General features: G+C 46.0%; 49 non-coding genes and 3 pseudogenes across 49 annotated transcripts; all 52 read left to right on the forward strand.

Annotated features, from left to right (window-relative positions):
* The first annotated feature begins 9 nt into the window (after positions 1 to 9).
* Positions 10 to 128, forward strand: LOC144080935 (5S ribosomal RNA). The gene has a single exon (XR_013302775.1). It is a non-coding gene; the product is annotated as a 5S ribosomal RNA (ribosomal RNA).
* Positions 129 to 444: 316 nt separating this feature from the next.
* Positions 445 to 563, forward strand: LOC144080989 (5S ribosomal RNA). The gene has a single exon (XR_013302828.1). It is a non-coding gene; the product is annotated as a 5S ribosomal RNA (ribosomal RNA).
* A 316-nt stretch (positions 564 to 879) lies between these two features.
* Positions 880 to 998, forward strand: LOC144081102 (5S ribosomal RNA). The gene has a single exon (XR_013302935.1). It is a non-coding gene; the product is annotated as a 5S ribosomal RNA (ribosomal RNA).
* Positions 999 to 1,314: 316 nt separating this feature from the next.
* On the forward strand, positions 1,315 to 1,433 carry LOC144080964 (5S ribosomal RNA). The gene has a single exon (XR_013302804.1). It is a non-coding gene; the product is annotated as a 5S ribosomal RNA (ribosomal RNA).
* A 316-nt stretch (positions 1,434 to 1,749) lies between these two features.
* Positions 1,750 to 1,868, forward strand: LOC144079624 (5S ribosomal RNA). Its single transcript, XR_013301681.1, has one exon. It is a non-coding gene; the product is annotated as a 5S ribosomal RNA (ribosomal RNA).
* Positions 1,869 to 2,184: 316 nt separating this feature from the next.
* On the forward strand, positions 2,185 to 2,303 carry LOC144080437 (5S ribosomal RNA). Its single transcript, XR_013302468.1, has one exon. It is a non-coding gene; the product is annotated as a 5S ribosomal RNA (ribosomal RNA).
* A 316-nt stretch (positions 2,304 to 2,619) lies between these two features.
* LOC144081172 (5S ribosomal RNA) lies at positions 2,620 to 2,738 on the forward strand. The gene has a single exon (XR_013303005.1). It is a non-coding gene; the product is annotated as a 5S ribosomal RNA (ribosomal RNA).
* Positions 2,739 to 3,054: 316 nt separating this feature from the next.
* LOC144081185 (5S ribosomal RNA) lies at positions 3,055 to 3,173 on the forward strand. The gene has a single exon (XR_013303017.1). It is a non-coding gene; the product is annotated as a 5S ribosomal RNA (ribosomal RNA).
* A 316-nt stretch (positions 3,174 to 3,489) lies between these two features.
* On the forward strand, positions 3,490 to 3,608 carry LOC144080965 (5S ribosomal RNA). The gene has a single exon (XR_013302805.1). It is a non-coding gene; the product is annotated as a 5S ribosomal RNA (ribosomal RNA).
* A 316-nt stretch (positions 3,609 to 3,924) lies between these two features.
* Positions 3,925 to 4,043, forward strand: LOC144079625 (5S ribosomal RNA). The gene has a single exon (XR_013301682.1). It is a non-coding gene; the product is annotated as a 5S ribosomal RNA (ribosomal RNA).
* Positions 4,044 to 4,359: 316 nt separating this feature from the next.
* Positions 4,360 to 4,478, forward strand: LOC144080438 (5S ribosomal RNA). The gene has a single exon (XR_013302469.1). It is a non-coding gene; the product is annotated as a 5S ribosomal RNA (ribosomal RNA).
* Positions 4,479 to 4,794: 316 nt separating this feature from the next.
* LOC144081197 (5S ribosomal RNA) lies at positions 4,795 to 4,913 on the forward strand. Its single transcript, XR_013303028.1, has one exon. It is a non-coding gene; the product is annotated as a 5S ribosomal RNA (ribosomal RNA).
* A 316-nt stretch (positions 4,914 to 5,229) lies between these two features.
* On the forward strand, positions 5,230 to 5,348 carry LOC144080926 (5S ribosomal RNA). The gene has a single exon (XR_013302766.1). It is a non-coding gene; the product is annotated as a 5S ribosomal RNA (ribosomal RNA).
* Positions 5,349 to 5,664: 316 nt separating this feature from the next.
* Positions 5,665 to 5,783, forward strand: LOC144081022 (5S ribosomal RNA). The gene has a single exon (XR_013302859.1). It is a non-coding gene; the product is annotated as a 5S ribosomal RNA (ribosomal RNA).
* A 316-nt stretch (positions 5,784 to 6,099) lies between these two features.
* Positions 6,100 to 6,218, forward strand: LOC144080160 (5S ribosomal RNA). Its single transcript, XR_013302200.1, has one exon. It is a non-coding gene; the product is annotated as a 5S ribosomal RNA (ribosomal RNA).
* Positions 6,219 to 6,534: 316 nt separating this feature from the next.
* LOC144080451 (5S ribosomal RNA) lies at positions 6,535 to 6,653 on the forward strand. Its single transcript, XR_013302482.1, has one exon. It is a non-coding gene; the product is annotated as a 5S ribosomal RNA (ribosomal RNA).
* Positions 6,654 to 6,969: 316 nt separating this feature from the next.
* Positions 6,970 to 7,088, forward strand: LOC144081208 (5S ribosomal RNA). Its single transcript, XR_013303039.1, has one exon. It is a non-coding gene; the product is annotated as a 5S ribosomal RNA (ribosomal RNA).
* A 316-nt stretch (positions 7,089 to 7,404) lies between these two features.
* LOC144080457 (5S ribosomal RNA) lies at positions 7,405 to 7,523 on the forward strand. The gene has a single exon (XR_013302487.1). It is a non-coding gene; the product is annotated as a 5S ribosomal RNA (ribosomal RNA).
* A 316-nt stretch (positions 7,524 to 7,839) lies between these two features.
* On the forward strand, positions 7,840 to 7,958 carry LOC144080701 (5S ribosomal RNA; annotated as a pseudogene).
* A 316-nt stretch (positions 7,959 to 8,274) lies between these two features.
* LOC144081219 (5S ribosomal RNA) lies at positions 8,275 to 8,393 on the forward strand. The gene has a single exon (XR_013303050.1). It is a non-coding gene; the product is annotated as a 5S ribosomal RNA (ribosomal RNA).
* A 316-nt stretch (positions 8,394 to 8,709) lies between these two features.
* Positions 8,710 to 8,828, forward strand: LOC144079677 (5S ribosomal RNA). The gene has a single exon (XR_013301734.1). It is a non-coding gene; the product is annotated as a 5S ribosomal RNA (ribosomal RNA).
* Positions 8,829 to 9,144: 316 nt separating this feature from the next.
* LOC144080966 (5S ribosomal RNA) lies at positions 9,145 to 9,263 on the forward strand. Its single transcript, XR_013302806.1, has one exon. It is a non-coding gene; the product is annotated as a 5S ribosomal RNA (ribosomal RNA).
* A 316-nt stretch (positions 9,264 to 9,579) lies between these two features.
* LOC144079938 (5S ribosomal RNA) lies at positions 9,580 to 9,698 on the forward strand. The gene has a single exon (XR_013301985.1). It is a non-coding gene; the product is annotated as a 5S ribosomal RNA (ribosomal RNA).
* Positions 9,699 to 10,014: 316 nt separating this feature from the next.
* Positions 10,015 to 10,133, forward strand: LOC144080670 (5S ribosomal RNA; annotated as a pseudogene).
* Positions 10,134 to 10,449: 316 nt separating this feature from the next.
* Positions 10,450 to 10,568, forward strand: LOC144079495 (5S ribosomal RNA). The gene has a single exon (XR_013301556.1). It is a non-coding gene; the product is annotated as a 5S ribosomal RNA (ribosomal RNA).
* Positions 10,569 to 10,884: 316 nt separating this feature from the next.
* On the forward strand, positions 10,885 to 11,003 carry LOC144079506 (5S ribosomal RNA). Its single transcript, XR_013301567.1, has one exon. It is a non-coding gene; the product is annotated as a 5S ribosomal RNA (ribosomal RNA).
* Positions 11,004 to 11,319: 316 nt separating this feature from the next.
* Positions 11,320 to 11,438, forward strand: LOC144080295 (5S ribosomal RNA). Its single transcript, XR_013302332.1, has one exon. It is a non-coding gene; the product is annotated as a 5S ribosomal RNA (ribosomal RNA).
* A 316-nt stretch (positions 11,439 to 11,754) lies between these two features.
* LOC144080190 (5S ribosomal RNA) lies at positions 11,755 to 11,873 on the forward strand. The gene has a single exon (XR_013302229.1). It is a non-coding gene; the product is annotated as a 5S ribosomal RNA (ribosomal RNA).
* Positions 11,874 to 12,189: 316 nt separating this feature from the next.
* On the forward strand, positions 12,190 to 12,308 carry LOC144080439 (5S ribosomal RNA). The gene has a single exon (XR_013302470.1). It is a non-coding gene; the product is annotated as a 5S ribosomal RNA (ribosomal RNA).
* A 316-nt stretch (positions 12,309 to 12,624) lies between these two features.
* Positions 12,625 to 12,743, forward strand: LOC144080938 (5S ribosomal RNA). Its single transcript, XR_013302778.1, has one exon. It is a non-coding gene; the product is annotated as a 5S ribosomal RNA (ribosomal RNA).
* A 316-nt stretch (positions 12,744 to 13,059) lies between these two features.
* Positions 13,060 to 13,178, forward strand: LOC144081023 (5S ribosomal RNA). The gene has a single exon (XR_013302860.1). It is a non-coding gene; the product is annotated as a 5S ribosomal RNA (ribosomal RNA).
* A 316-nt stretch (positions 13,179 to 13,494) lies between these two features.
* LOC144081024 (5S ribosomal RNA) lies at positions 13,495 to 13,613 on the forward strand. The gene has a single exon (XR_013302861.1). It is a non-coding gene; the product is annotated as a 5S ribosomal RNA (ribosomal RNA).
* A 316-nt stretch (positions 13,614 to 13,929) lies between these two features.
* On the forward strand, positions 13,930 to 14,048 carry LOC144081025 (5S ribosomal RNA). Its single transcript, XR_013302862.1, has one exon. It is a non-coding gene; the product is annotated as a 5S ribosomal RNA (ribosomal RNA).
* A 316-nt stretch (positions 14,049 to 14,364) lies between these two features.
* Positions 14,365 to 14,483, forward strand: LOC144080458 (5S ribosomal RNA). The gene has a single exon (XR_013302488.1). It is a non-coding gene; the product is annotated as a 5S ribosomal RNA (ribosomal RNA).
* A 316-nt stretch (positions 14,484 to 14,799) lies between these two features.
* Positions 14,800 to 14,918, forward strand: LOC144080702 (5S ribosomal RNA; annotated as a pseudogene).
* A 316-nt stretch (positions 14,919 to 15,234) lies between these two features.
* Positions 15,235 to 15,353, forward strand: LOC144079931 (5S ribosomal RNA). The gene has a single exon (XR_013301979.1). It is a non-coding gene; the product is annotated as a 5S ribosomal RNA (ribosomal RNA).
* Positions 15,354 to 15,669: 316 nt separating this feature from the next.
* Positions 15,670 to 15,788, forward strand: LOC144079518 (5S ribosomal RNA). The gene has a single exon (XR_013301578.1). It is a non-coding gene; the product is annotated as a 5S ribosomal RNA (ribosomal RNA).
* A 316-nt stretch (positions 15,789 to 16,104) lies between these two features.
* LOC144081215 (5S ribosomal RNA) lies at positions 16,105 to 16,223 on the forward strand. The gene has a single exon (XR_013303046.1). It is a non-coding gene; the product is annotated as a 5S ribosomal RNA (ribosomal RNA).
* A 316-nt stretch (positions 16,224 to 16,539) lies between these two features.
* On the forward strand, positions 16,540 to 16,658 carry LOC144079542 (5S ribosomal RNA). The gene has a single exon (XR_013301601.1). It is a non-coding gene; the product is annotated as a 5S ribosomal RNA (ribosomal RNA).
* A 316-nt stretch (positions 16,659 to 16,974) lies between these two features.
* LOC144079529 (5S ribosomal RNA) lies at positions 16,975 to 17,093 on the forward strand. Its single transcript, XR_013301589.1, has one exon. It is a non-coding gene; the product is annotated as a 5S ribosomal RNA (ribosomal RNA).
* A 316-nt stretch (positions 17,094 to 17,409) lies between these two features.
* On the forward strand, positions 17,410 to 17,528 carry LOC144080113 (5S ribosomal RNA). Its single transcript, XR_013302152.1, has one exon. It is a non-coding gene; the product is annotated as a 5S ribosomal RNA (ribosomal RNA).
* A 316-nt stretch (positions 17,529 to 17,844) lies between these two features.
* On the forward strand, positions 17,845 to 17,963 carry LOC144079543 (5S ribosomal RNA). Its single transcript, XR_013301602.1, has one exon. It is a non-coding gene; the product is annotated as a 5S ribosomal RNA (ribosomal RNA).
* A 316-nt stretch (positions 17,964 to 18,279) lies between these two features.
* Positions 18,280 to 18,398, forward strand: LOC144080348 (5S ribosomal RNA). Its single transcript, XR_013302381.1, has one exon. It is a non-coding gene; the product is annotated as a 5S ribosomal RNA (ribosomal RNA).
* A 316-nt stretch (positions 18,399 to 18,714) lies between these two features.
* Positions 18,715 to 18,833, forward strand: LOC144079541 (5S ribosomal RNA). Its single transcript, XR_013301600.1, has one exon. It is a non-coding gene; the product is annotated as a 5S ribosomal RNA (ribosomal RNA).
* Positions 18,834 to 19,149: 316 nt separating this feature from the next.
* LOC144081216 (5S ribosomal RNA) lies at positions 19,150 to 19,268 on the forward strand. Its single transcript, XR_013303047.1, has one exon. It is a non-coding gene; the product is annotated as a 5S ribosomal RNA (ribosomal RNA).
* A 316-nt stretch (positions 19,269 to 19,584) lies between these two features.
* Positions 19,585 to 19,703, forward strand: LOC144079544 (5S ribosomal RNA). The gene has a single exon (XR_013301603.1). It is a non-coding gene; the product is annotated as a 5S ribosomal RNA (ribosomal RNA).
* A 316-nt stretch (positions 19,704 to 20,019) lies between these two features.
* LOC144079553 (5S ribosomal RNA) lies at positions 20,020 to 20,138 on the forward strand. Its single transcript, XR_013301612.1, has one exon. It is a non-coding gene; the product is annotated as a 5S ribosomal RNA (ribosomal RNA).
* A 316-nt stretch (positions 20,139 to 20,454) lies between these two features.
* LOC144080992 (5S ribosomal RNA) lies at positions 20,455 to 20,573 on the forward strand. Its single transcript, XR_013302831.1, has one exon. It is a non-coding gene; the product is annotated as a 5S ribosomal RNA (ribosomal RNA).
* Positions 20,574 to 20,889: 316 nt separating this feature from the next.
* LOC144079564 (5S ribosomal RNA) lies at positions 20,890 to 21,008 on the forward strand. The gene has a single exon (XR_013301623.1). It is a non-coding gene; the product is annotated as a 5S ribosomal RNA (ribosomal RNA).
* A 316-nt stretch (positions 21,009 to 21,324) lies between these two features.
* LOC144081217 (5S ribosomal RNA) lies at positions 21,325 to 21,443 on the forward strand. The gene has a single exon (XR_013303048.1). It is a non-coding gene; the product is annotated as a 5S ribosomal RNA (ribosomal RNA).
* A 316-nt stretch (positions 21,444 to 21,759) lies between these two features.
* LOC144079545 (5S ribosomal RNA) lies at positions 21,760 to 21,878 on the forward strand. Its single transcript, XR_013301604.1, has one exon. It is a non-coding gene; the product is annotated as a 5S ribosomal RNA (ribosomal RNA).
* A 316-nt stretch (positions 21,879 to 22,194) lies between these two features.
* LOC144079575 (5S ribosomal RNA) lies at positions 22,195 to 22,313 on the forward strand. Its single transcript, XR_013301634.1, has one exon. It is a non-coding gene; the product is annotated as a 5S ribosomal RNA (ribosomal RNA).
* The last annotated feature ends 187 nt before the right edge of the window (positions 22,314 to 22,500 follow it).

Below are 22,500 nucleotides of genomic sequence, written 5' to 3' on the forward strand. Positions count from 1 at the left end.
GACAATGTTGCTCACGGCCATACTACCCTGAAAACGCCCGATCTCGTCTGATCTCGGAAGCTAAGCAGGGCTGGGCCTGGTTAGTACCTGGATGGGAGACCGCTTGGGAATACCAGGTGCTGTAAGCATCTTGTCAAAACAATTTTCGACATTTCATGGATGTTCATCTCCTTTTGACCTCCTAAATCATGAAAGACTTCCCTCCTCTGCACATCTCACAACATTTTATTGAAGCTCTCCTTCTGATAATGTTCATTCCCGTAGTTGTAGAAGTAATAAAGCATAGGAAGAGCAAGCGGCAACAAAGTCGACTCCTTTAACGAAGGGTTCTCCAAAGAGGACCACTCACCCTCCACACCGGATCCAAATATCCAAATACACGATCCACATGCAAGACTATGGACCGTTCGGATTTCCAAAGGGGATTTGTTCAGCGACAATGTTGCTCACGGCCATACTACCCTGAAAACGCCCGATCTCGTCTGATCTCGGAAGCTAAGCAGGGTTGGGCCTGGTTAGTACCTGGATGGGAGACCGCTTGGGAATACCAGGTGCTGTAAGTATCTTGTCAAAACCATTTTCGACATTTCATGGATGTTCATTTCCTTTTGACCTCCTAAATCATGAAAGACTTCCCTCCTCTGCACATCTCACAACATTTTATTGAAGCTCTCCTTCTGATAATCTTCATTCCCGTAGTTGTAGAAGTAATAAAGCAAAAGAAGAGCAAGCGGCAACAAAGTCGACTCCTTTAACGAAGGGTTCTCCAAAGAGGACCCCTCACCCTCCACACCCGATCCAAATATCCAAATACACGATCCACATGCAAGACTATGGACCGTTCGGATTTCCAAAGGGGATTTGTTCAGCGACAATGTTGCTCACGGCCATACTACCCTGAAAACGCCCGATCTCGTCTGATCTCGGAAGCTAAGCAGGGTTGGGCCTGGTTAGTACCTGGATGGGAGACTGCTTGGGAATACCAGGTGCTGTAAGCATCTTGTCAAAACCATTTTCGACATTTCATGGATGTTCATCTCCTTTTGACCTCCTAAATCATGAAAGACTTCCCTCCTCTGCACATCTCACAACATTTTATTGAAGCTCTCCTTCTGATAATCTTCATTCCCGTAGTTGTAGAAGTAATAAAGCAAAAGAAGAGCAAGCAGCAACAAAGTCGACTCCTTTAACGAAGGGTTCTCCAAAGAGGACCCCTCACCCTCCACACCCGATCCAAATATCCAAATACACGATCCACATGCAAGACTATGGACCGTTCGGATTTCCAAAGGGGATTTGTTCAGCGACAATGTTGCTCACGGCCATACTACCCTGAAAACGCCCGATCTCGTCTGATCTCGGAAGCTAAGCAGGGTTGGGCCTGGTTAGTACCTGGTTGGGAGACCGCTTGGGAATACCAGGTGCTGTAAGCATCTTGTCAAAACCATTTTCGACATTTCATGGATGTTCATCTCCTTTTGACCTCCTAAATCATGAAAGACTTCCCTCCTCTGCACATCTCACAACATTTTATTGAAGCTCTCCTTCTGATAATCTTCATTCCCGTAGTTGTAGAAGTAATAAAGCAAAAGAAGAGCAAGTGGCAACAAAGTCGACTCCTTTAACGAAGGGTTCTCCAAAGAGGACCCCTCACCCTCCACACCCGATCCAAATATTCAAATACACGATCCACATGCAAGACTATGGACCGTTCGGATTTCCAAAGGGGATTTGTACAGCGACAATGTTGCTCATGGCCATACTACCCTGAAAACGCCTGATCTCGTCTGATCTCGGAAGCTAAGCAGGGTTGGGCCTGGTTAGTACCTGGATGGGAGACCGCTTGGGAATACCAGGTGCTGTAAGCATCTTGTCAAAACCATTTACGACATTTCATGGATGTTCATCTCCTTTTGACCTCCTAAATCATGAAAGACTTCCCTCCTCTGCACATCTCACAACATTTTATTGAAGCTCTCCTTCTGATAATCGTCATTCCCGTAGTTGTAGAAGTAATAAAGCAAAAGAAGAGCAAGCGGCAACAAAGTCGACTCCTTTAACGAAGGGTTCTCCAAAGAGGACCCCTCTCCCTCCACACCCGATCCAAATATCCAAATACACGATCCACATGCAAGACTATGGACCGTTCGGATTTCCAAAGGGGATTTGTTCAGCCACATTGTTGCTCACGGCCATACTACCCTGAAAACGCCCGATCTCGTCTGATTTTGGAAGCTAAGCAGGGTTCGGCCTGGTTAGTACCTGGATGGGAGACCGCTTGGGAATACCAGGTGCTGTAAGCATCTTGTCAAAACCATTTTCGACATTTCATGGATGTTCATCTCCTTTTGACCTCCTAAATCATGAAAGACTTCCCTCCTCTGCACATCTCACAACATTTTATTGAAGCTCTCCTTCTGATAATCTTCATTCCCGTAGTTGTTGAAGTAATAAAGCAAAAGAAGAGCAAGCGGCAACAAAGTCGACTCCTTTAACGAAGGGTTCTCCAAAGAGGACCACTCACCCTCCACACCGGATCCAAATATCCAAATACACGATCCACATGCAAGACTATGGACCGTTCGGATTTCCAAAGGGGATTTGTTCAGCGACAATGTTGCTCACGGCCATACTACCCTGAAAACGCCCGATCTCGTCTGATCTCGGAAGCTAAGCAGGGTTGGGCCTGGTTAGTACCTGGATGGGAGACCGCTTGGGAATACCAGGTGCTGTAAGCATCTTGTCAAAACAATTTTCGACATTTCATGGATGTTCATCTCCTTTTGACCTCCTAAATCATGAAAGACTTCCCTCCTCTGCACATCTCACAACATTTTATTGAAGCTCTCCTTCTGATAATGTTCATTCCCGTAGTTGTAGAAGTAATAAAGCATAGGAAGAGCAAGCGGCAACAAAATCGACTCCTTTAACGAAGGGTTCTCCAAAGAGGACCACTCACCCTCCACACCGGATCCAAATATCCAAATACACGATCCACATGCAAGACTATGGACCGTTCGGATTTCCAAAGGGGATTTGTTCAGCGACAATGTTGCTCACGGCCATACTACCCTGAAAACGCCCGATCTCGTCTGATCTCGGAAGCTAAGCAGGGTTGGGCCTGGTTAGTACCTGGATGGGAGACCGCTTGGGAATACCAGGTGCTGTAAGCATCTTGTCAAAACCATTTTCGACATTTCATGGATGTTCATTTCCTTTTGACCTCCTAAATCATGAAAGACTTCCCTCCTCTGCACATCTCACAACATTTTATTGAAGCTCTCCTTCTGATAATCTTCATTCCCGTAGTTGTAGAAGTAATAAAGCAAAAGAAGAGCAAGCAGCAACAAAGTCGACTCCTTTAACGAAGGGTTCTCCAAAGAGGACCCCTCACCCTCCACACCCGATCCAAATATCCAAATACACGATCCACATGCAAGACTATGGACCGTTCGGATTTCCAAAGGGGATTTGTTCAGCGACAATGTTGCTCACGGCCATACTACCCTGAAAACGCCCGATCTCGTCTGATCTCGGAAGCTAAGCAGGGTTGGGCCTGGTTAGTACCTGGTTGGGAGACCGCTTGGGAATACCAGGTGCTGTAAGCATCTTGTCAAAACCATTTTCGACATTTCATGGATGTTCATCTCCTTTTGACCTCCTAAATCATGAAAGACTTCCCTCCTCTGCACATCTCACAACATTTTATTGAAGCTCTCCTTCTGATAATCTTCATTCCCGTAGTTGTAGAAGTAATAAAGCAAAAGAAGAGCAAGTGGCAACAAAGTCGACTCCTTTAACGAAGGGTTCTCCAAAGAGGACCCCTCACCCTCCACACCCGATCCAAATATTCAAATACACGATCCACATGCAAGACTATGGACCGTTCGGATTTCCAAAGGGGATTTGTACAGCGACAATGTTGCTCATGGCCATACTACCCTGAAAACGCCTGATCTCGTCTGATCTCGGAAGCTAAGCAGGGTTGGGCCTGGTTAGTACCTGGATGGGAGACCGCTTGGGAATACCAGGTGCTGTAAGCATCTTGTCAAAACCATTTACGACATTTCATGGATGTTCATCTCCTTTTGACCTCCTAAATCATGAAAGACTTCCCTCCTCTGCACATCTCACAACATTTTATTGAAGCTCTCCTTCTGATAATCGTCATTCCCGTAGTTGTAGAAGTAATAAAGCAAAAGAAGAGCAAGCGGCAACAAAGTCGACTCCTTTAACGAAGGGTTCTCCAAAGAGGACCCCTCTCCCTCCACACCCGATCCAAATATCCAAATACACGATCCACATGCAAGACTATGGACCGTTCGGATTTCCAAAGGGGATTTGTTCAGCCACATTGTTGCTCACGGCCATACTACCCTGAAAACGCCCGATCTCGTCTGATTTTGGAAGCTAAGCAGGGTTCGGCCTGGTTAGTACCTGGATGGGAGACCGCTTGGGAATACCAGGTGCTGTAAGCATCTTGTCAAAACCATTTTCGACATTTCATGGATGTTCATCTCCTTTTGACCTCCTAAATCATGAAAGACTTCCCTCCTCTGCACATCTCACAACATTTTATTGAAGCTCTCCTTCTGATAATCTTCATTCCCGTAGTTGTTGAAGTAATAAAGCAAAAGAAGAGCAAGCGGCAACAAAGTCGACTCCTTTAACGAAGGGTTCTCCAAAGAGGACCACTCACCCTCCACACCGGATCCAAATATCCAAATACACGATCCACATGCAAGACTATGGACCGTTCGGATTTCCAAAGGGGATTTGTTCAGCGACAATGTTGCTCACGGCCATACTACCCTGAAAACGCCCGATCTCGTCTGATCTCGGAAGCTAAGCAGGGTTGGGCCTGGTTAGTACCTGGATGGGAGACCGCTTGGGAATACCAGGTGCTGTAAGCATCTAGTCAAAACCATTTTCGACATTTCATGGTTGTTCATCTCCTTTTGACCTCCTAAATCATGAAAGACTTCCCTCCTCTGCACATCTCACAACATTTTATCGAAGCTCTCCTTCTGATAATCTTCATTCCCGTAGTTGTAGAAGTAATAAAGCATAGGAAGAGCAAGCAGCAACAAAGTCGACTCCTTTAACGAAGGGTTCTCCAAAGAGGACCCCTCACCCTCCACACCCGATCCAAATATCCAAATACACGATCCACATGCAAGACTATGGACCGTTCGGATTTCCAAAGGGGATTTGTTCAGCAACAATGTTGCTCACGGCCATACTACCCTGAAAACGCCCGATCTCGTCTGATCTCGGAAGCTAAGCAGGGTTGGGCCAGGTTAGTACCTGGATGGGAGACCGCTTGGGAATACCAGGTGCTGTAAGCATCTTGTCAAAACCATTTTCGACATTTCATGGATGTTCATCTCCTTTTGACCTCCTAAATCATGAAAGTCTTCCCTCCTCTGCACATCTCACAACATTTTATTGAAGCTCTCCTTCTGATAATCTTCATTCCCGTAGTTGTAGAAGTAATAAAGCAAAAGAAGAGCAAGTGGCAACAAAGTCGACTCCTTTAACGAAGGGTTCTCCAAAGAGGACCCCTCACCCTCCACACCCGATCCAAATATCCAAATACACGATCCACATGCAAGACTATGGACCGTTCGGATTTCCAAAGGGGATTTGTTCAGCGACAATGTTGCTCACGGCCATACTACCCTGAAAACGCCTGATCTCGTCTGATCTCGGAAGCTAAGCAGGGTTGGGCCTGGTTAGTACCTGGATGGGAGACCGCTTGGGAATACCAGGTGCTGTAAGCATCTAGTCAAAACCATTTTCGACATTTCATGGATGTTCATCTCCTTTTGACCTCCTAAATCATGAAAGACTTCCCTCCTCTGCACATCTCACAACATTTTATTGAAGCTCTCCTTATGATAATCTTCATTCCCGTAGTTGTAGAAGTAATAAAGCATAGGAAGAGCAAGCAGCAACAAAGTCGACTCCTTTAACGAAGGGTTCTCCAAAGAGGACCACTCACCCTCCACACCGGATCCAAATATCCAAATACACGATCCACATGCAAGACTATGGACCGTTCGGATTTCCAAAGGGGATTTGTTCAGCGAAAATGTTGCTCACGGCCATACTACCCTGAAAACGCCCGATCTCGTCTGATCTCGGACGCTGAGCAGGGTTGGGCCTGGTTAGTACCTGGATGGGAGACCGCTTGGGAATACCAGGTGCTGTAAGCATCTTGTCAAAACCATTTTCGACATTTCATGGATGTTCATCTCCTTTTGACCTCCTAAATCATGAAAGACTTCCCTCCTCTGCACATCTCACAACATTTTATTGAAGCTCTCCTTCTGATAATCTTCATTCCCGTAGTTGTAGAAGTAATAAAGCAAAAGAAGAGCAAGCGGCAACAAAGTCGACTCCTTTAACGAAGGGTTCTCCAAAGAGGACCCCTCACCCTCCACACCCGATCCAAACATCCAAATACACGATCCACATGCAAGACTATGGACCGTTCGGATTTCCAAAGGGGATTTGTTCAGCGACAATGTTGCTCACGGCCATACTACCCTGAAAACGCCCGATCTTGTCTGATCTCGGAAGCTAAGCAGGGTTGGGCCTGGTTAGTACCTGGATGGGAGACCGCTTGGCAATACCAGGTGCTGTAAGCATTTTGTCAAAACCATTTTCGACATTTCATGGATGTTCATCTCCTTTTGACCTCCTAAATCATGAAAGACTTCCCTCCTCTGAAAATCTCACAACATTTTTTTGAAGCTCTCCTTCTGATAATCTTCATTCCCGTAGTTGTAGAAGTAATAAAGCAAAAGAAGAGCAAGCGGCAACAAAGTCGACTCCTTTAACGAAGGGTTCTCCAAAGAGGACCCCTCACCCTCCACACCCGATCCAAATATCCAAATACACGATCCACAAGCAAGACTATGGACCGTTCGAATTTCCAAAGGGGATTTGTTCAGCGACAATGTTGCTCACGGCCATACTACCCTGAAAACGCCCGATCTCGTCTGATCTCGGAAGCTAAGCAGGGTTGGGCCTGGTTAGTACCTGGATGGGAGACCGCTTGGGAATACCAGGTGCTGTAAGCATCTTGTCAAAACCATTTTCGACATTTCATGGATGTTCATCTCCTTTTGACCTCCTAAATCATGAAAGACTTCCCTCCTCTGCACATCTCACAACATTTTATTGAAGCTCTCCTTCTGATAATCTTCATTCCCGTAGTATTAGAAGTAATAAAGCAAAAGAAGAGCAAGTGGCAACAAAGTCGACTCCTTTAACGAAGGGTTCTCCAAAGAGGACCCCTCACCCTCCACACCCGATCCAAATATCCAAATACACGATCCACATGCAAGACTATGGACCGTTCGGATTTCCAAAGGGGATTTGTTCAGCAACAATGTTGCTCACGGCCATACTACCCTGAAAACGCCCGATCTCGTCTGATCGCGGAAGCTAAGCAGGGTTGGGCCTGGTTAGTACCTGGATGGGAGACCGCTTGGGAATACCATGTGCTGTAAGCATCTTGTCAAAACCATTTTCGACATTTCATGGATGTTCATCTCCTTTTGACCTCCTAAATCATGAAAGACTTCCCTCCTCTGCACATCTCACAACATTTTATTGAAGCTCTCCTTCTGATAATCTTCATTCCCGTAGTTGTAGAAGTAATAAAGCAAAAGAAGAGCAAGCGGCAACAAAGTCGACTCCTTTAACGAAGGGTTCTCCAAAGAGGACCCCTCACCCTACACACCCGATCCAAACATCCAAATACACGATCCACATGCAAGACTATGGACCGTTCGGATTTCCAAAGGGGATTTGTTCAGCGACAATGTTGCTCACGGCCATACTACCCTGAAAAAGCCCGATCTTGTCTGATCTCGGAAGCTAAGCAGGGTTGGGCCTGGTTAGTACCTGGATGGGATACCGCTTGGCAATACCAGGTGCTGTAAGCATCTTGTCAAAACCATTTTCGACATTTCATGGATGTTCATCTCCTTTTGACCTCCTAAATCATGAAAGACTTCCCTCCTCTGAACATCTCACAACATTTTTTTAAAGCTCTCCTTCTGATAATCTTCATTCCCGTAGTTGTAGAAGTAATAAAGCAAAAGAAGAGCAAGCGGCAACAAAGTCGACTCCTTTAACGAAGGGTTCTCCAAAGAGGACCCCTCACCCTCCACACCCGATCCAAATATCCAAATACACGATCCACATGCAAGACTATGGACCGTTCGGATTTCCAAAGGGGATTTGTTCAGCGACAATGTTGCTCACGGCCATACTACCCTGAAAACGCCCGATCTCGTCTGATCTCGGAAGCTAAGCAGGGTTGGGCCTGGTTAGTACCTGGATGGGAGACCGCTTGGGAATACCAGGTGCTGTAAGCATCTTGTCAAAACCATTTTCGACATTTCATGGATGTTCATTTCCTTTTGACCTCCTAAATCATGAAAGACTTCCCTCCTCTGCACATCTCACAACATTTTATTGAAGCTCTCCTTCTGATAATCTTCATTCCCGTAGTTGTAGAAGTAATAAAGCAAAAGAAGAGCAAGCGGCAACAAAGTCGACTCCTTTAACGAAGGGTTCTCCAAAGAGGACCCCTCACCCTCCACACCCGATCCAAATATCCAAATACACGATCCACATGCAAGACTATGGACCGTTCGGATTTCCAAAGGGGATTTGTTCAGCGACAATGTTGTTCACGGCCATACTACCCTGAAAACGCCCGATCTCGTCTGATCTCGGAAGCTAAGCAGGGTTGGGCCTGGTTAGTACCTGGATGGGAGACTGCTTGGGAATACCAGGTGCTGTAAGCATCTTGTCAAAACCATTTTCGACATTTCATGGATGTTCATCTCCTTTTGACCTCCTAAATCATGAAAGACTTCCCTCCTCTGCACATCTCACAACATTTTATTGAAGCTCTCCTTCTGATAATCTTCATTCCCGTAGTTGTAGAAGTAATAAAGCAAAAGAAGAGCAAGCAGCAACAAAGTCGACTCCTTTAACGAAGGGTTCTCCAAAGAGGACCCCTCACCCTCCACACCCGATCCAAATATCCAAATACACGATCCACATGCAAGACTATGGACCGTTCGGATTTCCAAAGGGGATTTGTTCAGCGACAATGTTGCTCACGGCCATACTACCCTGAAAACGCCCGATCTCGTCTGATCTCGGAAGCTAAGCAGGGTTGGGCCTGGTTAGTACCTGGTTGGGAGACCGCTTGGGAATACCAGGTGCTGTAAGCATCTTGTCAAAACCATTTTCGACATTTCATGAATGTTCATCTCCTTTTGACCTCCTAAATCATGAAAGACTTCCCTCCTCTGCACATCTCACAACATTTTATTGAAGCTCTCCTTCTGATAATCTTCATTCCCGTAGTTGTAGAAGTAATAAAGCAAAAGAAGAGCAAGTGGCAACAAAGTCGACTCCTTTAACGAAGGGTTCTCCAAAGAGGACCCCTCACCCTCCACACCCGATCCAAATATTCAAATACACGATCCACATGCAAGACTATGGACCGTTCGGATTTCCAAAGGGGATTTGTACAGCGACAATGTTGCTCATGGCCATACTACCCTGAAAACGCCTGATCTCCTCTGATCTCGGAAGCTAAGCAGGGTTGGGCCTGGTTAGTACCTGGATGGGAGACCGCTTGGGAATACCAGGTGCTGTAAGCATCTTGTCAAAACCATTTACGACATTTCATGGATGTTCATCTCCTTTTGACCTCCTAAATCATGAAAGACTTCCCTCCTCTGCACATCTCACAACATTTTATTGAAGCTCTCCTTCTGATAATCGTCATTCCCGTAGTTGTAGAAGTAATAAAGCAAAAGAAGAGCAAGCGGCAACAAAGTCGACTCCTTTAACGAAGGGTTCTCCAAAGAGGACCCCTCTCCCTCCACACCCGATCCAAATATCCAAATACACGATCCACATGCAAGACTATGGACCGTTCGGATTTCCAAAGGGGATTTGTTCAGCCACATTGTTGCTCACGGCCATACTACCCTGAAAACGCCCGATCTCGTCTGATTTTGGAAGCTAAGCAGGGTTCGGCCTGGTTAGTACCTGGATGGGAGACCGCTTGGGAATACCAGGTGGTGTAAGCATCTTGTCAAAACCATTTTCGACATTTCATGGATGTTCATCTCCTTTTGACCTCCTAAATCATGAAAGACTTCCCTCCTCTGCACATCTCACAACATTTTATTGAAGCTCTCCTTCTGATAATCTTCATTCCCGTAGTTGTTGAAGTAATAAAGCAAAAGAAGAGCAAGCGGCAACAAAGTCGACTCCTTTAACGAAGGGTTCTCCAAAGAGGACCACTCACCCTCCACACCGGATCCAAATATCCAAATACACGATCCACATGCAAGACTAAGGACCGTTCGGATTTCCAAAGGGGATTTGTTCAGCGACAATGTTGCTCACGGCCATACTACCCTGAAAACGCCCGATCTCGTCTGATCTCGGAAGCTAAGCAGGGTTGGGCCTGGTTAGTACCTGGATGGGAGACCGCTTGGGAATACCAGGTGCTGTAAGCATCTTGTCAAAACAATTTTCGACATTTCATGGATGTTCATCTCCTTTTGACCTCCTAAATCATGAAAGACTTCCCTCCTCTGCACATCTCACAACATTTTATTGAAGCTCTCCTTCTGATAATGTTCATTCCCGTAGTTGTAGAAGTAATAAAGCATAGGAAGAGCAAGCGGCAACAAAGTCGACTCCTTTAACGAAGGGTTCTCCAAAGAGGACCACTCACCCTCCACACCGGATCCAAATATCCAAATACACGATCCACATGCAAGACTATGGACCGTTCGGATTTCCAAAGGGGATTTGTTCAGCGACAATGTTGCTCACGGCCATACTACCCTGAAAACGCCCGATCTCGTCTGATCTCGGAAGCTAAGCAGGGTTGGGCCTGGTTAGTACCTGGATGGGAGACCGCTTGGGAATACCAGGTGCTGTAAGCATCTTGTCAAAACCATTTTCGACATTTCATGGATGTTCATTTCCTTTTGACCTCCTAAATCATGAAAGACTTCCCTCCTCTGCACATCTCACAACATTTTATTGAAGCTCTCCTTCTGATAATCTTCATTCCCGTAGTTGTAGAAGTAATAAAGCAAAAGAAGAGTAAGCAGCAACAAAGTCGACTCCTTTAATGAAGGGTTCTCCAAAGAGGACCCCTCACCCTCCACACCCGATCCAAATATCCAAATACACGATCCACATGCAAGACTATGGACCGTTCGGATTTCCAAAGGGGATTTGTTCAGCGACAATGTTGCTCACGGCCATACTACCCTGAAAACGCCCGATCTCGTCTTATCTCGGAAGCTAAGCAGGGTTGGGCCTGGTTAGTACCTGGTTGGGAGACCGCTTGGGAATACCAGGTGCTGTAAGCATCTTGTCAAAACCATTTTCGACATTTCATGGATGTTCATCTCCTTTTGACCTCCTAAATCATGAAAGACTTCCCTCCTCTGCACATCTCACAACATTTTATTGAAGCTCTCCTTCTGATAATCTTCATTCCCGTAGTTGTAGAAGTAATAAAGCAAAAGAAGAGCAAGTGGCAACAAAGTCGACTCCTTTAACGAAGGGTTCTCCAAAGAGGACCCCTCACCCTCCACACCCGATCCAAATATTCAAATACACGATCCACATGCAAGACTATGGACCGTTCGGATTTCCAAAGGGGATTTGTACAGCGACAATGTTGCTCATGGCCATACTACCCTGAAATTGCCTGATCTCGTCTGATCTCGGAAGCTAAGCAGGGTTGGGCCTGGTTAGTACCTGGATGGGAGACCGCTTGGGAATACCAGGTGCTGTAAGCATCTTGTCAAAACCATTTACGACATTTCATGGATGTTCATCTCCTTTTGACCTCCTAAATCATGAAAGACTTCCCTCCTCTGCACATCTCACAACATTTTATTGAAGCTCTCCTTCTGATAATCGTCATTCCCGTAGTTGTAGAAGTAATAAAGCAAAAGAAGAGCAAGCGGCAACAAAGTCGACTCCTTTAACGAAGGGTTCTCCAAAGAGGACCCCTCTCCCTCCACACCCGATCCAAATATCCAAATACACGATCCACATGCAAGACTATGGACCGTTCGGATTTCCAAAGGGGATTTGTTCAGCCACATTGTTGCTCACGGCCATACTACCCTGAAAACGCCCGATCTCGTCTGATTTTGGAAGCTAAGCAGGGTTCGGCCTGGTTAGTACCTGGATGGGAGACCGCTTGGGAATACCAGGTGCTGTAAGCATCTTGTCAAAACCATTTTCGACATTTCATGGATGTTCATCTCCTTTTGACCTCCTAAATCATGAAAGACTTCCCTCCTCTGCACATCTCACAACATTTTATTGAAGCTCTCCTTCTGATAATCTTCATTCCCGTAGTTGTTGAAGTAATAAAGCAAAAGAAGAGCAAGCGGCAACAAAGTCGACTCCTTTAACGAAGGGTTCTCCAAAGAGGACCACTCACCCTCCACACCGGATCCAAATATCCAAATACACGATCCACATGCAAGACTATGGACCGTTCGGATTTCCAAAGGGGATTTGTTCAGCGACAATGTTGCTCACGGCCATACTACCCTGAAAACGCCCGATCTCGTCTGATCTCGGAAGCTAAGCAGGGTTGGGCCAGGTTAGTACCTGGATGGGAGACCGCTTGGGAATACCAGGTGCTGTAAGCATCTTGTCAAAACCATTTTCGACATTTCATGGATGTTCATCTCCTTTTGACCTCCTAAATCATGAAAGTCTTCCCTCCTCTGCACATCTCACAACATTTTATTGAAGCTCTCCTTCTGATAATCTTCATTCCCGTAGTTGTAGAAGTAATAAAGCAAAAGAAGAGCAAGTGGCAACAAAGTCGACTCCTTTAACGAAGGGTTCTCCAAAGAGGACCCCTCACCCTCCACACCCGATCCAAATATCCAAATACACGATCCACATGCAAGACTATGGACCGTTCGGATTTCCAAAGGGGATTTGTTCAGCGACAATGTTGCTCACGGCCATACTACCCTGAAAACGCCTGATCTCGTCTGATCTCGGAAGCTAAGCAGGGTTGGGCCTGGTTAGTACCTGGATGGGAGACCGCTTGGGAATACCAGGTGCTGTAAGCATTTTGTCAAAACCATTTTCGACATTTCATGGATGTTCATCTCCTTTTGACCTCCTAAATCATGAAAGACTTCCCTCCTCTGCACATCTCACAACATTTTATTGAAGCTCTCCTTCTGATAATCTTCATTCCCGTAGTTGTAGAAGTAATAAAGCAAAAGAAGAGCAAGTGGCAACAAAGTCGACTCCTTTAACGAAGGGTTCTCCAAAGAGGACCCCTCACCCTCCACACCCGATCCAAATATCCAAATACACGATCCACATGCAAGACTATGGACCGTTCGGATTTCCAAAGGGGATTTGTTCAGCGACAATGTTGCTCACGGCCATACTACCCTGAAAACGCCTGATCTCGTCTGATCTCGGAAGCTAAGCAGGGTTGGGCCTGGTTAGTACCTGGATGGGAGACCGCTTGGGAATACCAGGTGCTGTAAGCATTTTGTCAAAACCATTTTCGACATTTCATGGATGTTCATCTCCTTTTGACCTCCTAAATCATGAAAGACTTCCCTCCTCTGAAAATCTCACAACATTTTTTTGAAGCTCTCCTTCTGATAATCTTCATTCCCGTAGTTGTAGAAGTAATAAAGCAAAAGAAGAGCAAGCGGCAACAAAGTCGACTCCTTTAACGAAGGGTTCTCCAAAGAGGACCCCTCACCCTCCACACCCGATCCAAATATCCAAATACACGATCCACAAGCAAGACTATGGACCGTTCGAATTTCCAAAGGGGATTTGTTCAGCGACAATGTTGCTCACGGCCATACTACCCTGAAAACGCCTGATCTCGTCTGATCTCGGAAGCTAAGCAGGGTTGGGCCTGGTTAGTACCTGGATGGGAGACCGCTTGGGAATACCAGGTGCTGTAAGCATCTTGTCAAAACCATTTTCGACATTTCATGGATGTTCATCTCCTTTTGACCTCCTAAATCATGAAAGACTTCCCTCCTCTGCACATCTCACAACATTTTATTGAAGCTCTCCTTCTGATAATCTTCATTCCCGTAGTATTAGAAGTAATAAAGCAAAAGAAGAGCAAGTGGCAACAAAGTCGACTCCTTTAACGAAGGGTTCTCCAAAGAGGACCCCTCACCCTCCACACCCGATCCAAATATCCAAATACACGATCCACATGCAAGACTATGGACCGTTCGGATTTCCAAAGGGGATTTGTTCAGCAACAATGTTGCTCACGGCCATACTACCCTGAAAACGCCCGATCTCGTCTGATCGCGGAAGCTAAGCAGGGTTGGGCCTGGTTAGTACCTGGATGGGAGACCGCTTGGGAATACCATGTGCTGTAAGCATCTTGTCAAAACCATTTTCGACATTTCATGGATGTTCATCTCCTTTTGACCTCCTAAATCATGAAAGACTTCCCTCCTCTGCACATCTCACAACATTTTATTGAAGCTCTCCTTCTGATAATCTTCATTCCCGTAGTTGTAGAAGTAATAAAGCAAAAGAAGAGCAAGCGGCAACAAAGTCGACTCCTTTAACGAAGGGTTCTCCAAAGAGGACCCCTCACCCTACACACCCGATCCAAACATCCAAATACACGATCCACATGCAAGACTATGGACCGTTCGGATTTCCAAAGGGGATTTGTTCAGCGACAATGTTGCTCACGGCCATACTACCCTGAAAAAGCCCGATCTTGTCTGATCTCGGAAGCTAAGCAGGGTTGGGCCTGGTTAGTACCTGGATGGGATACCGCTTGGCAATACCAGGTGCTGTAAGCATCTTGTCAAAACCATTTTCGACATTTCATGGATGTTCATCTCCTTTTGACCTCCTAAATCATGAAAGACTTCCCTCCTCTGAACATCTCACAACATTTTTTTAAAGCTCTCCTTCTGATAATCTTCATTCCCGTAGTTGTAGAAGTAATAAAGCAAAAGAAGAGCAAGCGGCAACAAAGTCGACTCCTTTAACGAAGGGTTCTCCAAAGAGGACCCCTCACCCTCCACACCCGATCCAAATATCCAAATACACGATCCACATGCAAGACTATGGACCGTTCGGATTTCCAAAGGGGATTTGTTCAGCGACAATGTTGCTCACGGCCATACTACCCTGAAAACGCCCGATCTCGTCTGATCTCGGTAGCTAAGAAGGGTTGGGCCTGGTTAGTACCTGGATGGGAGACCGCTTGGGAATACCAGGTGCTGTAAGCATCTTGTCAAAACCATTTTCGACATTTCATGGATGTTCATCTCCTTTTGACCTCCTAAATCATGAAAGACTTCCCTCCTCTGCACATCTCACAACATTTTATTGAAGCTCTCCTTCTGATAATCTTCATTCCCGTAGTTGTAGAAGTAATAAAGCAAAAGAAGAGCAAGTGGCAACAAAGTCGACTCCTTTAACGATGGGTTCTCCAAAGAGGACCCCTCACCCTCCACACCCGATCCAAATATCCAAATACACGATCCACATGCAAGACTATGGACCGTTCGGATTTCCAAAGGGGATTTGTTCAGCAACAATGTTGCTCACGGCCATACTACCCTGAAAACGCCCGATCTCGTCTGATCTCGGAAGCTAAGCAGGGTTGGGCCTGGTTAGTACCTGGATGGGAGACCGCTTGGGAATACCAGGTGCTGTAAGCATCTTGTCAAAACCATTTTCGACATTTCATGGATGTTCATCTCCTTTTGACCTCCTAAATCATGAAAGACTTCCCTCCTCTGCACATCTCACAACATTTTATTGAAGCTCTCCTTCTGATAATCTTCATTCCCGTAGTTGTAGAAGTAATAAAGCAAAAGAAGAGCAAGCGGCAACAAAGTCGACTCCTTTAACGAAGGGTTCTCCAAAGAGTACCACTCACCCTCCACACCGGATCCAAATATCCAAATACACGATCCACATGCAAGACTATGGACCGTTCGAATTTCCAAAGGGGATTTGTTCAGCGACAATGTTGCTCACGGCCATACTACCCTGAAAACGCCCGATCTCGTCTGATCTCGGAAGCTAAGCAGGGTTGGGCCTGGTTAGTACCTGGATGGGAGACCGCTTCGGAATACCAGGTGCTGTAAGCATCTTGTCAAAACCATTTTCGACATTTCATGGATGTTCATCTCCCTTTGACCTCCTAAATCATGAAAGACTTCCCTCCTCTGCACATCTCACAACATTTTATTGAAGCTCTCCTTCTGATAATCTTCATTCCCGTAGTTGTAGAAGTAATAAAGCAAAAGAAGAGCAAGCGTCAACAAAGTCGACTCCTTTAACGAAGGGTTCTCCAAAGAGGACCCCTCACCCTCCACACCCGATCCAAATATCCAAATACACGATCCACATGCAAGACTATGGACCGTTCGGATTTCCAAAGGGGATTTGTTCAGCGACAATGTTGCTCACGGCCATACTACCCTGAAAACGCCCGATCTCGTCTGAACTCGGCAGCTAAGCAGGGTTCGGCCTGGTTAGTACCTGGATGGGAGACCGCTTGGGAATACCAGGTGCTGTAAGCATCTTGTCAAAACCATTTTCGACATTTCATGGATGTTCATCTCCTTTTGACCTCCTAAATCATGAAAGACTTCCCTCCTCTGCACATCTCACAACATTTTATTGAAGCTCTCCTTCTGATAATCTTCATTCCCGTAGTTGTAGAAGTAATAAAGCATACGAAGAGCAAGCGGCAACAAAGTCGACTCCTTTAACGAAGGGTTCTCCAAAGAGGACCCCTCACCCTCCACACCCGATCCAAACATCCAAATACACGATCCACATGCAAGACTATTGACCGTTCGGATTTCCAAAGGGGATTTGTTCAGCGACAATGTTGCTCACGGCCATACTACCCTGAAAACGCCCGATCTCGTCTGATCTCGGAAGCTAAGCAGGGTTGGGCCTGGTTAGTACCTGGATGGGAGACCGCTTGGGAATACCAGGTGCTGTAAGCATCTTGTCAAAACCATTTTCGACATTTCATGGATGTTCATCTCCTTTTGACCTCCTAAATCATGAAAGACTTCCCTCCTCTGGACATCTCACAACATTTTATTGAATTTCTCCTTCTGATAATCTTCATTCCCGTAGTTGTAGAAGTAATAAAGCAAAAGAAGAGCAAGCGGCAACAAAGTCGACTCCTTTAACGAAGGGTTCTCCAAAGAGGACCCCTCACCCTCCACACCCGATCCAAATATCCAAATAGACGATCCACATGCAAGACTATGGACCGTTCGGATTTCAAAAGGGGATTTGTTCAGCGACAATGTTGCTCACGGCCATACTACCCTGAAAACGCCCGATCTCGTCTGATCTCGGAAGCTAAGCAGGGTTGGGCCTGGTTAGTACCTGGATGGGAGACTGCTTGGGAATACCAGGTGCTGAAAGCATCTTGTCAAAACCATTTTCGACATTTCATGGATGTTCATCTCCCTTTGACCTCCTAAATCATGAAAGACTTCCCTCCTCTGCACATCTCACAACATTTTATTGAAGCTCTCCTTCTGATAATCTTCATTCCCGTAGTTGTAGAAGTAATAAAGCAAAAGAAGAGCAAGCGTCAACAAAGTCGACTCCTTTAACGAAGGGTTCTCCAAAGAGGACCCCTCACCCTCCACACCCGATCCAAATATCCAAATACACGATCCACATGCAAGACTATGGACCGTTCGGATTTCCAAAGGGGATTTGTTCAGCGACAATGTTGCTCACGGCCATACTACCCTGAAAACGCCCGATCTCGTCTGAACTCGGCAGCTAAGCAGGGTTCGGCCTGGTTAGTACCTGGATGGGAGACCGCTTGGGAATACCAGGTGCTGTAAGCATCTTGTCAAAACCATTTTCGACATTTCATGGATGTTCATCTCCTTTTGACCTCCTAAATCATGAAAGACTTCCCTCCTCTGCACATCTCACAACATTTTATTGAAGCTCTCCTTCTGATAATCTTCATTCCCGTAGTTGTAGAAGTAATAAAGCAAAAGAAGAGCAAGCGGCAACAATGTCGACTCCTTTAACGAAGGGTTCTCCAAAGAGGACCCCTCACCGTCCACACCCGATCCAAACATCCAAATACGCGATCCACATGCAAGACTATGGACCGTTCGGATTTCCAAAGGGGATTTGTTCAGCGACAATGTTGCTCACGGCCATACTACCCTAAAAACGACCGATCTCATCTGATCTCGGAAGCTAAGCAGGGGTGGGCCTGGTTAGTACCTGGATGGGAGACCGCTTGGGAATACCAGGTGCTGTAAGCATCTTGTCAAAACCATTTTCGACATTTCATGGATGTTCATTTCCTTTTGACCTCCTAAATCATGAAAGACTTCCCTCCTCTGAACATCTCACAACATTTTTTTGAAGCTCTCCTTCTGATAATCTTCATTCCCGTAGTTGTAGAAGTAATAAAGCAAAAGAAGAGCAAGCGGCAACAAAGTCGACTCCTTTAACGAAGGGTTCTCCAAAGAGGACCCCTCACCCTCCACACCCGATCCAAACATCCAAATACACGATCCACATGCAAGACTACGGACCGTTCGGATTTCCAAAGGGGATTTGTTCAGCGACAATGTTGCTCACGGCCATACTACCCTGAAAACGCCCGATCTCGTCTGATCTCGGAAGCTAAGCAGGGTTGGGCCTGGTTAGTACCTGGATGGGAGACCGCTTGGGAATACCAGGTGCTGTAAGCATCTTGTCAAAACCATTTTCGACATTTCATGGATGTTCATCTCCTTTTGACCTCCTAAATCATGAAAGACTTCCCTCCTCTGCACATCTCACAACATTTTATTGAAGCTCTCCTTCTGATAATCTTCATTCCCGTAGTTGTAGAAGTAATAAAGCAAAAGAAGAGCAAGCGGCAACAAAGTCGACTCCTTTAACGAAGGGTTCTCCAAAGAGTACCACTCACCCTCCACACCGGATCCAAATATCCAAATACACGATCCACATGCAAGACTATGGACCGTTCGAATTTCCAAAGGGGATTTGTTCAGCGACAATGTTGCTCACGGCCATACTACCCTGAAAACGCCCGATCTCGTCTGATCTCGGAAGCTAAGCAGGGTTGGGCCTGGTTAGTACCTGGATGGGAGACCGCTTCGGAATACCAGGTGCTGTAAGCATCTTGTCAAAACCATTTTCGACATTTCATGGATGTTCATCTCCCTTTGACCTCCTAAATCATGAAAGACTTCCCTCCTCTGCACATCTCACAACATTTTATTGAAGCTCTCCTTCTGATAATCTTCATTCCCGTAGTTGTAGAAGTAATAAAGCAAAAGAAGAGCAAGCGTCAACAAAGTCGACTCCTTTAACGAAGGGTTCTCCAAAGAGGACCCCTCACCCTCCACACCCGATCCAAATATCCAAATACACGATCCACATGCAAGACTATGGACCGTTCGGATTTCCAAAGGGGATTTGTTCAGCGACAATGTTGCTCACGGCCATACTACCCTGAAAACGCCCGATCTCGTCTGAACTCGGCAGCTAAGCAGGGTTCGGCCTGGTTAGTACCTGGATGGGAGACCGCTTGGGAATACCAGGTGCTGTAAGCATCTTGTCAAAACCATTTTCGACATTTCATGGATGTTCATCTCCTTTTGACCTCCTAAATCATGAAAGACTTCCCTCCTCTGCACATCTCACAACATTTTATTGAAGCTCTCCTTCTGATAATCTTCATTCCCGTAGTTGTAGAAGTAATAAAGCATAGGAAGAGCAAGCGGCAACAAAGTCGACTCCTTTAACGAAGGGTTCTCCAAAGAGGACCACTCACCCTCCACACCGGATCCAAATATCCAAATACACGATCCACATGCAAGACTATGGACCGTTCGGATTTCCAAAGGGGATTTGTTCAGCGACAATGTTGCTCACGGCCATACTACCCTGAAAACGCCCGATCTCGTCTGATCTCGGAAGCTAAGCAGGGTTGGGCCTGGTTAGTACCTGGATGGGAGACCGCTTGGGAATACCAGGTGCTGTAAGCATCTTGTCAAAACCATTTTCGACATTTCATGGATGTTCATCTCCTTTTGACCTCCTACATCATGAAAGACTTCCCTCCTCTGCACATCTCACAACATTTTATTGAAGCTCTCCTTCTGATAATCTTCATTCCCATAGTTGTAGAAGTAATAAAGCAAAAGAAGAGCAAGCGGCAACAAAGTCGACTCCTTTAACGAAGGGTTCTCCAAAGAGGACCCCTCACCCTCCACACCCGATCCAAATATCCAAATACACGATCCACATGTGAGACTATGGACCGTTCGGATTTCCAAAGGGGATTTGTTCAGCGACAATGTTGCTCACGGCCATACTACCCTGAAAATGCCCGATCTCGTCTGATCTCGGAAGCTAAGCAGGGTTGGGCCTGGTTAGTACCTGGATGGGAGACCGCTTGGGAATACCAGGTGCTGTAAGCATCTTGTCAAAACCATTTTCGACATTTCATGGATGTTCATTTCCTTTTGACCTCCTAAATCATGAAAGACTTCCCTCCTCTGAACATCTCACAACATTTTTTTGAAGCTCTCCTTCTGATAATCTTCATTCCCGTAGTTGTAGAAGTAATAAAGCAAAAGAAGAGCAAGCGGCAACAAAGTCGACTCCTTTAACGAAGGGTTCTCCAAAGAGGACCCCTCACCCTCCACACCCGATCCAAACATCCAAATACACGATCCACATGCAAGACTACGGACCGTTCGGATTTCCAAAGGGGATTTGTTCAGCGACAATGTTGCTCACGGCCATACTACCCTGAAAACGCCCGATCTCGTCTGATCTCGGAAGCTAAGCAGGGTTGGGCCTGGTTAGTACCTGGATGGGAGACCGCTTGGGAATACCAGGTGCTGTAAGCATCTTGTCAAAACCATTTTCGACATTTCATGGATGTTCATCTCCTTTTGACCTCCTAAATCATGAAAGACTTCCCTCCTCTGCACATCTCACAACATTTTATTGAAGCTCTCCTTCTGATAATCTTCATTCCCGTAGTTGTAGAAGTAATAAAGCAAAAGAAGAGCAAGCGGCAACAAAGTCGACTCCTTTAACGAAGGGTTCTCCAAAGAGTACCACTCACCCTCCACACCGGATCCAAATATCCAAATACACGATCCACATGCAAGACTATGGACCGTTCGAATTTCCAAAGGGGATTTGTTCAGCGACAATGTTGCTCACGGCCATACTACCCTGAAAACGCCCGATCTCGTCTGATCTCGGAAGCTAAGCAGGGTTGGGCCTGGTTAGTACCTGGATGGGAGACCGCTTCGGAATACCAGGTGCTGTAAGCATCTTGTCAAAACCATTTTCGACATTTCATGGATGTTCATCTCCCTTTGACCTCCTAAATCATGAAAGACTTCCCTCCTCTGCACATCTCACAACATTTTATTGAAGCTCTCCTTCTGATAATCTTCATTCCCGTAGTTGTAGAAGTAATAAAGCAAAAGAAGAGCAAGCGTCAACAAAGTCGACTCCTTTAACGAAGGGTTCTCCAAAGAGGACCCCTCACCCTCCACACCCGATCCAAATATCCAAATACACGATCCACATGCAAGACTATGGACCGTTCGGATTTCCAAAGGGGATTTGTTCAGCGACAATGTTGCTCACGGCCATACTACCCTGAAAACGCCCGATCTCGTCTGAACTCGGCAGCTAAGCAGGGTTCGGCCTGGTTAGTACCTGGATGGGAGACCGCTTGGGAATACCAGGTGCTGTAAGCATCTTGTCAAAACCATTTTCGACATTTCATGGATGTTCATCTCCTTTTGACCTCCTAAATCATGAAAGACTTCCCTCCTCTGCACATCTCACAACATTTTATTGAAGCTCTCCTTCTGATAATCTTCATTCCCGTAGTTGTAGAAGTAATAAAGCATAGGAAGAGCAAGCGGCAACAAAGTCGACTCCTTTAACGAAGGGTTCTCCAAAGAGGACCACTCACCCTCCACACCGGATCCAAATATCCAAATACACGATCCACATGCAAGACTATGGACCGTTCGGATTTCCAAAGGGGATTTGTTCAGCGACAATGTTGCTCACGGCCATACTACCCTGAAAACGCCCGATCTCGTCTGATCTCGGAAGCTAAGCAGGGTTGGGCCTGGTTAGTACCTGGATGGGAGACCGCTTGGGAATACCAGGTGCTGTAAGCATCTTGTCAAAACCATTTTCGACATTTCATGGATGTTCATCTCCTTTTGACCTCCTACATCATGAAAGACTTCCCTCCTCTGCACATCTCACAACATTTTATTGAAGCTCTCCTTCTGATAATCTTCATTCCCATAGTTGTAGAAGTAATAAAGCAAAAGAAGAGCAAGCGGCAACAAAGTCGACTCC

This window comes from Stigmatopora argus, chromosome 8, assembly GCF_051989625.1.
Source record: "Stigmatopora argus isolate UIUO_Sarg chromosome 8, RoL_Sarg_1.0, whole genome shotgun sequence".
Classification (NCBI taxonomy): domain Eukaryota; kingdom Metazoa; phylum Chordata; class Actinopteri; order Syngnathiformes; family Syngnathidae; genus Stigmatopora; species Stigmatopora argus.